The sequence below is a fragment of the Coenobita brevimanus genome, chromosome 60 (genome assembly GCF_032717465.1).
Source record: "Coenobita brevimanus isolate Jiangsu-jjx chromosome 60, ASM3271746v2, whole genome shotgun sequence".
NCBI classification, from domain to species: Eukaryota; Metazoa; Arthropoda; class Malacostraca; order Decapoda; family Coenobitidae; genus Coenobita; species Coenobita brevimanus.
In genome coordinates this window covers 22,435,551-22,448,228 of record NC_137013.1, presented here as the reverse complement: position 1 = coordinate 22,448,228, position 12,678 = coordinate 22,435,551, and the positions used below count along the sequence as shown (strand labels likewise).

At 42.2% G+C, this 12,678-nt stretch overlaps 1 protein-coding gene and 2 pseudogenes across 1 annotated transcript in view; 2 read left to right on the top strand and 1 right to left on the bottom strand.

Annotated features, from left to right (window-relative positions):
- Positions 1–12,678, top strand: part of LOC145403316 (ovomucoid-like) — a 634,133-nt gene that overhangs the window by 457,242 nt on the left and 164,213 nt on the right. The window lies entirely within an intron of this gene.
- Positions 2,894–3,012, top strand: LOC145403427 (5S ribosomal RNA; annotated as a pseudogene).
- Positions 4,342–4,461, bottom strand: LOC145403433 (5S ribosomal RNA; annotated as a pseudogene).

The following is a 12,678-nucleotide window of genomic DNA, read 5'->3' as shown; positions in this document are numbered from 1 at the left end:
AAGCAACATGAACTCATCAGACGACGAGCTTGACATCTTCACTGTATGCCTGGTAGATCACAGCTGACTGCGACCTTGCTCCTATAACGTTAGCTTGTCTCTTTAACGTCCTTTTAACGTCGCGCGAGTTGTAATTGGTTACCTGCATCCTTTGTGAACAACTACCCGCTCAGGTAACCAGAGCGGGTCGGCGCCGGAAACAAGCGCGCAGGCAACCTGCTTTCTCTGTGTACGCAGCCTAAAACACCAAGCACTACAGGGGTTCCTCCCCTTTCCCTAACCTTTTCTAACATCAACTTGTACTTTTGCCACAGTACCTCACTCTTACGCCAACTAATATCATTGCCTCCTACACTGAGGCACAGAGAGAGAGAGAGAGAGAGAGAGAGAGAGAGAGAGAGAGAGAGAGAACAATTAAGGAGTTAGCAAGTGAAAAACTTAAAGGGCAATGTCTAGTTTGGTGTTACCGTAAGTATTTGTGAATCATATAATTACGTACTTCAGAAATGGGAGAGTGAAAGGTAGCAGATTAATTTTACTGTTGATAGACATTATGTATAATTGCACCTCCGACTGCAGGGAATTGGTTGATCAGTTCGCAGCATGGCAACGCCATTGGTCGGATAGAGATGGTATATATGTGTTTAACATTAGAAACGTAAAAATGAAACAATGACCCTGCCTTTCCGTCATCAAAATAAAAAGTATTATTATGTTTAATACCATAGAAAGCTAATATTATAAGTGTATTTATCAGCTTCTTTCGTTTCTGAAGTATGTAATTATATGATTCACAAATACTTACGGTACCACCAAACTAGGCATTGCCTTTTACATATTTCATTTGCTGACTCTTTAATTGTTCTCTCTCTCTCTCTCTCTCTCTCCCCCTCCTTGCCGCTTAGTTTACGTCCTTCTACCTCGCAGTTTACCTTCACATTACCTGACACGATTAAATTTCTTAGTTCCTTAACCCTTAGGCTTAGACGATGAGAATCTTCTTGTGGTCTCTTAGATCGTCTGGATCAAATTCAAACCGTTGTTTATGGGTTACTAGACTTTATCAAACCTTTAGCCTTTGAACATCACATAAGACAAATCGTCTAGAATTAGAAAAATATGATGTGTGTCGTTTTCTAAGGGCTAACGCTTGTTCACGTCCTTCTTTTTTATACTTACCGCATACATAATAATAATGATGATGATAATAATAATAATAATAATAATAATAATAATAATAATAATTAATAATAATAATAATAATAAGACCCGATATGTGGCATCTACCATCGAAACAGGCTCTTTCCTTCCCCTGTCTTGATTCACTTTTTGTTGACAAATTGGAGAAACACCGATGTGGGACTTAGTGTGAATTGACGTTTCGCCTCATGGGCTTCCTCGGAATGTAATTGCTGAATATACACCACATTTCCTGTATATATAGCAGAAGGCAGTGGGGGTGTGAGGGGGGGGTGAGGTATTGGCTAGGGGTGGTTATGGGGGCCGATAGCGCAAGGAAGGCGATACGAGGCTCCAGGGGAAAGGGATTACAGATCACGGCACAAAGACGGAGAGAAACAAGGGACAGGTGAAATGGGACATCCTTAGGGGGAGGGAAGGAATGTTAGGTAAGGAAATACAGGTCACAAGGGGAAAGGGATTACCGATTCCAGCATAGGTGTGTGTGTGTGTGTATATGCGCACAAGTGTTGCATATGTGGGCAAGCAGCTGGGTGATGAGAGGGGATGGGGTTAGATGGGAAGGAAGAAGGGGTGATGTTTTGAGTTTAGGGGGTGATGGTGTGAGGAAGCTATCCTATTGACAATATATTTGGCCACAGACATTTGCGTCATTTCCAGTCTGCTTCTTTGTACCAAATTTTTGCGATTTCCCATCTCATTACGTGACCTGTATTAAATCTGTGAGCTACACATACGCTGTTGGTGTTGTACCGGCTCATTGCATATTTATGTTCTTTAATTCTTTCTTCCAGATCACGCCCTGTTTCACCCATGTAGACCTTATCACATACTGCACACGGAATAAACATCTCTCTCGCCTGTGTTGCTGGTTCGTACCTTGTGTCTTACCAGATCACCCACTGTCTGAGATGTCATGAAAGCTACCTCATTTCCTGCATTTCTTAAAAACCGAGCAATGTTGTTCCTCGTGTTGTTACTGGGCATAATTATACGTGTCACAACACTGGATCTCTCAGCCGTTGTCCGTTCCCTGGTAGCCCTGGCATGTTTTCTGGCACTGGATAACATGTCTTTTGGATACTTCAGTTTAGAAAATCTGCTATCAATATACTGGAATTACTCTTTCAAATGATCTTCACTGCAAATTCTCAAGGCTCTGAGGTAGTACCCTGTTAATACACTTTTCTTTATCCTAACGTTATGGCTGGAATTATGGTGAACAAGGTCATCCTTATTTGTGGCTTTCCTATACACTTTAAATGCCAACTTATTATCGGTCCTAATAAGCAGGGTATCCAGGAAGGGCAAGCACCTGTCAGCTTATTTTTCAAGGGAATACTGAATTGACGGTTGCACTTCATTAAGTCTGTCCCGCAGATTACCTATTTCGAAACGTCCGGGTGCAATAACCAAGATGTCGTCAACAAACCGTAGCCACGTGACGGTGTTCGGAATGAACCGTTTGTAGGGACCAGACTCGAGCGATTCCATGAAGAGGTTAGCTAGCACAGCACTCAGTGGTGACCCCATAGCAATTCCAAAACTTTGCTTGTAGAAGTTGTCATGAAACTTAAAGTAATTAAGGTTTATGTACATTTCGACCAATTTCATGAAATCGTTCTTCGGTACGGTCAGGTCAGTTTCATTATAACTTATTTCATGCAATAGGAGTATTACTTTATCTGTGGGCACTTTTGTGAATACCACGTTGAGTACACCGCTTCCCGTCCGATCAGCGAAGTTAAGCAACGTTGGGTCTGGTTAGTACTTGGATGGGTGACCGCCTGGGAACACCAGATGCTGTTGGCATCCCTACGTGTCAAGTGGGGTTGGTGGAGGATTAGTGCCCCTCCCTGTAAAACAATTAACTCTAAGCCATTGGCCACCCCGTCTGGGATACATGGCGTCTGGCAATGAATGAATGACTTTTGTGAAGAGGGATTTCACGTCAAGACTGGCCAGTTTCTTGTTTTTGACGTTAATGTCTTTTATTTTCATTTTAAGGTCACCAGAGTGTGAGATGTGCCCTTCTTATTGTTCCAAGTTTAGCAAAAAACATTTTGGCCAGTCTCCCAGCCAATTGGTGTGGTGCACTACCAATTCCCGAAGTGATTGGTCGCATGGGAATGTGAGGCTTGTGTATTTTAGGGAGACCACACATCGTGGCAAGCCTTGGGTTGCTGCATATAAGGTGAAGCAACTTCTTGCCCTTCTCTGTCTTCCCTAATATTTTTCTGCACTTAAAATCCACTGATGCTTTTTAACATCTGCTTCTTCTACAACGGTGTATGATCTGATAATTCACAGAAAAATCCTGTATTTCTTAGGGCCGTACTATAAAAACCAAACGCCAGTATTGCCGATTGTGAGCGTCTGACGTTCCCGTGTATCGTACCATAAATAAATTTCCTGTTCACGCCAGACGTTCGTCTGCTTGGTATGGCGTAAAATAGTATTGGAATGTGACAGGAGGATAAACGCCACAAGCAGTGTTGCCACTTCTACAGATTTATCTGTAATCTACAGATTTTGTAACTATTTTCAGATTGTCAGAATTTGTTTGATAAAGAGGGTTAATCTACAGATTTTCATATTGGAAGACATTTTCAATGTATTACAGGCTTTGCTTCCTTTGTGGATAAGACACTTATCAAATATAAATACTGCATCTGCCTTTTGAGAATTTTTTAAAAGTTCCACAGACAATATTTCACATGCTGTGTAATTTACCACCTGCACTGGGAGCTGCTTAGTAAACAACTGCTGCATTTTTTAATCAGACAGTGCAAAGAAGTGCATTATTTCACTTGGAAATACATTGTACAGTATATGCTCTAATTCTGGTGTGGTTCCTGTGATATAATGAGTTAATATGAATTCGACTTACTATCACTTAACAAAGATAATAGGCCTACACTCCTTTCCAGTTTAGCTTATGACCAAGTGTAGTCGGACTGGACGGTTAATTTGACTTGTAACCAAGGAGAACCATTCCTATTTGATAAGGAAGGCTGATCAAAATTCATCCATCCATTGCCAGACGCCATGTATCCCAAACGGGGTGGTCAAGGGCTTAGAGTTAATTGTTTTACAGGTAGGGGCACTAATCCTCCACCAACTCCACTTGACACGTAGGGATGCCAACAGCATCTGGTGTTCCCAGGCGGTCACCCATCCAAGTACTAACCAGACCCAACGTTGCTTAACTTCGCTGATCGGACGGGAAGCGGTGTACTCAACGTGGCAATAACCATAATTTTATATTCAAGTTGTGTGACAGGCCTAGTTCCATGAGCTAACAACTGGCTATACACAGTCCACTATTTTTGGAAAAAAAAAAAAAAAAAACTGCCATATTAATTTGTAACTGCTCAATGGTACTATTATATTATGACCAAATTCTATCTTCAACATGTGGTATGTCATTTCTGTGGTCAGTTAGGGAAAAATTCGGGAGGTTCAAGGGGAAGGCTGTGGAAAATTCGGACGGGGTAGTTCTCCATTTCCCCCCACGGAATGGTCACTTTGAGGGATCTACAGATTTCCACAGATTTTTTGGCATCCAGCTTCAGATTTACCAAATTTTTTGGTGGCAACACTGGCCACAAGAGACCCCCCTTTCGTGCAACAAACTTAAATGTTCTTAAATACGATAGCCGGTTATACAGTTTATAAACACTGAACAATTCAGGAATGAAATTTTCCTTAGCAGGCTAAAATATATGAGAAATACAAGGCTGTTCATAAAATTTTACAAAACTGAAGGATTCCGAAACGAATACGAGTAAACAAACACTTCCATGGTGGCGGCGTGGCGTGTAATATTGGAGATAAGAGAATAAATTGTGCTTCCTGGTTTATTTCTGACTACCTGTGTACTTTCTCAATAAATTTTTTAAACCACATCTTTTTGAAAGTTTGTGTGCTAGCCAGTTCAATGCTGTAGTTACCACGTTTGAGGGCAAGCCAGTAAGCTGCCTCTAACCAACATCCTTGTGTGACAATCTTGCCCATGAAAAATCATGAAATAAATGACGAATAAGAAAAAGTGTACATAAAATATTATATTACATGGCAGAAATTACACATAGAGTTGGGTCACTGTTGGTAAATGGTTAGATAGGTTTATTTTTCACTAGCTTTAGTGTTCTCTTACACAGCTGAGTTACAGAAATATTTAAAAAAAAAAATCTTCAGTACCAAGTATGTGCAATCACTGAAAAAATACAATTCGTTTTTACATCAGAATAAACTGATAAGCTGATGTAGTTAAGATGGTTAGGTAAGGTTACCAGATACGAGTGAGTTGGTTGGTTAGGATACTGGCTGAAATATTTACCTGTTTCAGTCAAGCACTCAGATTCGAGCATAGGTGTGTTGCCTTTAATGCAAAATTTTTTAGTAAATGCAAATTATTTCGTGAGATTTACAACGAAGAAAAAAAAAAAACACGTCCTGAGGCATCTCTCTGTCCCATGAGCTTTCTCTTACTTGTAAATAGCTACAGGCCTAAGGAAATGGTCTGTACCATGCATATATAAAATAAAAAACTGTTAATTACAAAGAAATAAGTTATTGTAATGGGGGAGTAGTGGATGTAGGAATGGCATGAAATATTGTTCAAGGTGGATGGGTTATAGAAAAGCAGAAAAGGTGCAGTTAAACAATGACTTACAAACAGGAAGTAATGAGATAAATATTTAGTGAAGGAGACAAATATCAACCATATAACCAGTTTAGGAGAAAGCTAGGAAAACAGAAGAGTAAACAGCCTTAAAATATATAAAACAGAAGTGGATGAAAGTACTATAGAGGTGGAATGATTTCTGGGATAAAAGGAAAGCTTACCTAGCAGACTGGGACAGAAATAATTACTGTACCATGTAACTTAGGAAATCATTGCACACTGCTTGAAGAGAAAGGTAATAATAGAGGCTGTGAATCTAAGAGTAGTATAATTACTGAACTAAACTGGAAATTTATTAGTACTGTAATACCTGAAACAGGGAAAGAGACGATAATGTAAGGAAAAACTAGCTAGATATATTGAAACTGAATGAACAATTGTTACAGTACACACATCTAACCTATATTTTCCAATATGGTCTGGTGGTCATGGCGGAGATGACAAGCTAGCTAGGAAGACCCACCCTACCCTTCAGAGTGACCAACCGTCCAAGTGTGGGAAATACCAGGAGGAATGCAAGCGCCGTGGATTTACGTGATTTACCTTTAACATAAACTCCAGGTGGTTGTCTGGGAGAGCTCCGGATCAAACCCACACTCCTTATATGCCCTAGGGGTAGGGGGGTTTCAAGAATACTCCCCCAGTATCCCTGCTTGTCGTACGAGGCGACTAAAAGGGTTGGTGGTGGGTTAGTGCCCCACCCCGTAAAAAGAACTAACTAAAAAAGTAAATAAAGCGCCTCGGACCCGGACGGACCATACGTTGACGACTAAGGAATGGACAAAGGACATTCTGAGGGTGGGAACATGGAATGTGAGAGGAGTGAATGATGAAGTGAAAGAGAGAGAGATTGTTCAGGTGCTTGAGGATGCAAAAGTGGATATATGTGGATTGACTGAAACTAAATGGTTAGGTGAAAGGGTGAGAGAATGGGAATATGGTTTAGGTATATGTGCGGGAGTCAATGAAAATGAGATGGCAAGAGAGGGAGTATGTCTGATGATAAGCAAGAAGTGGAAGGAGAATATAAGAGAGTATGGAACAGTGGGTGCAAGGATTGTATGGGTGAGGAAGAACGTAGGTATACAAGCATGGGCGATTGTATGTGTGTATGCTCCGACAGAGGATCCAGTGGCAAGAGTGAAAGATGAGTTTTGGGCGAGTGTAGAAGCGTGTATGGACAAGTCTGAGAGGAGTGAGAGAGTGCTGTTGATTGGAGACCTGAATGGCAAAGTTGGGAATGTACGAGTGGATGGAGTGGTTGGTCAGTGGGGTGTGCCAGCTGACGTAGATGGGAATGGTAGTGCTCTGGTGGATATCTGTGCTTGTAAGGGGTTGGCAATAGCCAACACCTACTTTCGGCATAAGATGATCCACCGGTATACATGGAGAGTAATGAGGAGGATGGATGGTGAACTTGTTGAACGAAAGGCAATGATAGACTACGTGTGTGTGGATGAGCGAATGAGAAGACAAGTGTTGGATGCAAGGGTGTGGAGAGGGTGGGGGAATGGAGTCTCGGACCATCACTTAGTGATGGCCAAGGTAAAGCTGCAAAGAAAGTGGTTGAGGAGACGAAGGGGAAGACAGGAGGAAGCAGCTCCTGTGAGAAGAGTGGAGAAATTGCAAGATAGTGAGAAAATGACAGAGTATAAGAGCATAGTGGAAGAAAGATTGGGAAGGTATGAGCTAGAGCAGATGGAAGGGGTGGAAGACGTATGTAAGATATTCACGGAAGAGATAGGCGCAGCGTGTGAGGCGGTTTGTGGAGTGAGGAGGAGATGCAAGGGTGTGCAAGGGACAGCATGGTGGAATGATGAGGTGAAACGAGCTGTGGAACAAAAGAAGAAGGCATATAGTGAATGGTTAGCAAGTAGAGGATGAGAGAGAGAAGAGAGAGGTATTTGTGAGCAGGAGAAGGGAGGTTAAGAGACTGGTGAAGGAGAGTAAAAAGAAAGTGGATGAAGAGTTTGGGAGGAATCTGAGTGTGAAATGGAAGGAAAGTAAGAAATTGTTTTGGAAGGAGGTAAAGAAAGTAAGGCAGTGTGAAAGGGGAAATAGTAGGGGAGTGAAAGATAGGAATAATAGATTGTTGGTGGAGAAGAGAGAGAAACTGAGGAGATGGAAGGAGCACTTTGAGGATTTGTTGAATGTGGAGAGTGAGAGCAGTGCGAGTATAAGTGGTTGGGGAATGGCTGGGAGAAGAAGAGATGAGAGGAGGGAGGAAGAGATCAGTAGGGCGGAAGTAGTGGAAGCGATGAAGAATATTAAGTTGGGAAAGGCCCCAGGAATTGATGGAGTGTGTGGTGAAATGCTTAGGTATGGGGGTGAGATTGTTGTGGAGTGGATATGGAAATTGTGTAGATTGGCTTGGGAAGAGGGAAGGGTTCCAGAGGACTGGAAATCAGGTATAATTGTTCCTTTATACAAAGGAAAAGTGGAGAGAGAAGTATGTGGTAACCATAGGGGTATTTGCCTACTTAGTGTGACTGGTAAAATATATGGTAGAATACTCATTGATAGGGTTAGGCATATGACAGAGGAGCTAGTTGGAGATGAACAAGGGGGATTTAGGAAGGGAAAAGGGTGTGTAGATCAGATATTTGTTCTAAGATGTTTAGTGGAGAAGTATCTAGAGAAGGGAAGGAAAGTGTATGCTGCCTTCATGGACTTGGAGAAAGCTTATGACAGAATAGATGGGCAAGGTATGTGGAAGGTATTAAGAATATATGGAGTGGAGGGGAAATTGTTGAGTGCTGTGAAGAGTATGTACGAGGGAGCTAGGGCTACGGTAAGAGTGGATGGTGAGCTAAGTGAGTTCTTTGATCTCAATGTGGGACTGAAACAGGGTTGTGTGATGTCTCCATGGCTGTTTAATATATACATGGATGGGGTTGTAAAGGAGGTGCAGGGTAGGGCAGTGGACGTGGGGGTGGCTCTAATTAATGAGGGTGAGATTTGGAAGCTTCCGGTGTTGCTGTTTGCTGATGATACAGTACTGTTGAGTGAAGATGAATGGGAGTTGCAAGGTTTGGTGAATGAATCTGGGACAGTGTGTAGGAGGAGGAATCCGAAAGTTATTGTAAACAAAAGTAAAGTTGTGGTGTTTGAGAGGAATGAAGTCACAGAGTGTGCAGTGAGGTTGGATGGTAAGGATATGGAGAATGTGAGTGCATTCAAGTACTTGGGTAGTGTGATGAGTAAGGATGGAACTTTGGGGGATGAAGTGCGTGAAAGGGTACAGCAGGGAAAGAAGGTTGTTGGTACACTGAAAGCAGTGATGAGAAATAGGGAGGTGAGTATGGAAGTTAAGAAGTCACTGCATGATAGTATTGTGATCCCTACCCTGACGTATGGAAGCGAGGCATGGACCTTGCAAGAGGGGAACAAGTCAAGAGTGAGAGCAGTGGAAATGAGTTACTTGAGAGGAGCATGTGGAGTGACGTGGAGGGACAGGTTGACGAATGAAGAAGTGAAGGAACGCTGTGGGGTGAATGTGGATGTGGTTGAAAAGATTAGGAGAAAATTTAATACACTGAGGTGGTTTGGACATGTGAAGAGAATGGAGAATGAAAGACTGACTAAGAGGGTGTATGTAGGTGAGGTGGAGGGAGGGAGAGGGAGAGGTAGACCGAGGATGAGGTGGAGGGATGGGGTTGAGAGGTATATGAGGGAGGGGGGGTGAGTTGGGGGGAGGGTAGTCAAATGGTGGGTGACAGAGCGACTTGGAGGCGTTTTGTCTGCGGCCACCCTTTGCCGGATTAGGGCGTCGGACTATAGATAGATAGATAGACAGACCTTTAACAAGATACATAACCAACCAGTTCGGTCTGTGCTTGCAAGTGCTTGCACACGGTACTGAAAGCCCATAAAAGTGAACTGACGTTTGCAAACTAAGCATTCATACCATGCTGATAAATCAACAGACGCTCGCACACGATCGAGTGTGTGTGTGTGTGTGTGTGTGTGTGTGTGTGTGTGTGTGTGTGTGTGTGTGTGTGTGTGTGTGTGTGTGTGTGTGAGCTTTTAAATGTTTATGATTGTGTATGCTTATTTGTGTGTGCTTGCGTGTGTGCATTTGTATATTCTTGTTTGTGTGTGTGTTTGCATGTGAATGCTTTTGTGTGTGTGTGTGTGTGTGTGTGTGTGTGTGTGTGTGTGTGTGTGTGTGTGTCTGTGGTGAGTCCGTGTGAGCGTGTGTTTAGTAGTCTTAATTTTGTGTTGATTGCATATCTTATTAACTGGGGTCAGTTGCTGGTAATACACACGCCTTTTATCTTGTATCCTAACCTAAGGGGGTCAACAGGATGACCCTGGCTGCGCCTGAGGAACGCCGACAACTACCAAGCCTCGCCGAGGCTGGAGTGCGGCGCAGGCACAAGCGGACAGACTTCCTGATCTTTACCCAGTCGAATTTCAAACCCTTGCGAGCCTTGAGCCTCCACCACAGCGAGCCTTGAGCGACACTTGACGGTGGAACACTCATCTCCCCAACACCAACAACGCGGTCAGGGCAGGGCTCGAACTCGGGTTAAACTGGGTGTCAAGAGCTCTATGGACCGCGCCATGTGCAGTACATCTGCTGTTCCCCAACTTACATTCATGTTCACTTGTCCTTCATCATCTTTCATAACAGATCCATTTTATAGTGTTCTTTCTCACTTGAAAATCACAATCCTTTCACAGTGTGGCACAGAGGATAGGGATAAGATTAGGCCATGTTAGAGTAAAAGGTGTATAGTGTGTGTGTGTGTGTGTGTGTGTGTGTGTGTGTGTGAGAGAGAGAGAGAGAGAAAGACAGAGACAGACAGACATACAGACAGACAGTCAGACAAATATGTATGCATGTAATTATTTATGTATGTATGTAATTATGTATGTGTGTATGGATGCGTGTGTGTGTACGTGGGCGCGTGTTCGTGTATGTGCGTGTGCACGCGTGTGTAGTATATATATGTGTTTATCTATGTCTATGTGATAATGATGAGTACATGCTTGTGTATACGTATGTCATACGTGTGTATACAAGTATTAATATATGTATGTATGTGTGAATGTTTATATGTATGTGTGTATATTTATGTATGTGTATACGTGTATGTATGTATGTCTATGTTTATGTATGTATGTGTATGTATGTGCATTTATGTGTGTATGTGTATGTACATGTGTGTGGTTGCAAGGCCACCTGTGCTGTGCGATATTGATCATTTTTTTCGCTCCCCATCGCATGATGATATATTAGCCCCTTCAGTACGACAACATTCTCTCTCTCTCTCTCTCTCTCTCTCTCTCTCTCTCTCTCTCTCTCTCTCTCTCTCTCTCTCTCTCTCTCACTAATCTTGTCGGTGTTGGAGGGACATTGTCGTGTGGTTACACTGATATAAGTGAGGCTCAACTGCCTGGTTCTTCAAGCGTCCCTCAGCTCCCTCCCTATTCCCCAAAAGCAGGATGGTGGTGGACTGTTGGAGGAGGGCACCTTCAGCCTGCAGTCCACTGGGTTCACATCCAGATGGGCATGAGGCTGAAACTACTACTACTACTACTACTACTACTATTACTACTATTAATCTTTTCACTCTTAGGACTTATTATTTATTATTATTATTATTATAACTCACCACACCCGTGGAGAGTTGCATTGTTCTTCTTCTTATTATTATTACTATTATTATTATTATTATTATTATTATTTTTAGTAGTTGTAGTAGCAGTAGTAGTAGAAGTAGTAGTAGCAGCAGCAGTAGTAGTAGTAATAGTAGTAGTAGTACTAGTAGTAGTAGTGTTATTGTTGTTGTTATTATTATTATTATTATTTATTATTATTATTATTTATTATTATTATTATTATTATTATTATTATTATTATTATTATTATTATTCAGCCATGATTAAGTGATTTTGGATAGGGGAATCTGGGGGACACTTAACCCTGCCAAAAACCTAGGTTACATGGTTACCACCCAGCGTAGTAAATGGTTTCCTGGGTACAGGAAACCTTTTCGCTTGTCACTCAGTGTAGAGATCGTATAGCATCTCTACATTGAGTGAGTGGATGATGGGCGCCCCCACCCACCACAAATATGACGATGTATGCATCAAATATTTGCAGTGAGACAGATAACAGAGAAAGCTTGTGAGGAGCATAAGCTGTTTGTGGCATTCATGGATCTGGAAAAAGCATACGACAAAGTGAACAGAGAAGGATTGTGGAAAGTTTTGCGCATGTACGGTGTAGATGGTATGCTGCTAGGTGCTGTCAAGAGTTTTCATGATGGTAGTGAAGCAAGTGTAAGGGTTAATGGTCATCTAAGTGAATGGTTCACGGTCGGTGTGGGCGTGCGACATGGTTGTGTGATGTCCCCATGGTCGTTAATATATATATGGATGGGGTGATGAGAGAAGTATAAACACGTATAATGGAGAGAGGGATGGCGATGGTAATGAATGATGATGGAAGGAATATCTCAAATTTGTTGTATGCTGATGATGCAGTACTACTTGCAGAGACCGGACAAGAATTTAGTAGGCTAGTGCAGAGTTTTGCTGATTTCTGTGAGTGTCTTGCCTTGAGAGTAAATGTAGAAAAGAGTAAAGTGATGATTATTGAGAGAGAAGGTGACTCCCGGTGCTATGTTACAGCGAATGGAGAGAGACTGGAATTGGCGAGAGAGTTCAAATACCTGGGTACAGTGGTTGAAAAGAGAGGAAAATGTGCAAAGGAAGTGGAAAGTAGAGAGACACAAGGAAGAAAAGTAGCTGGTGCAATGAATGCCGTGATCAGAAGC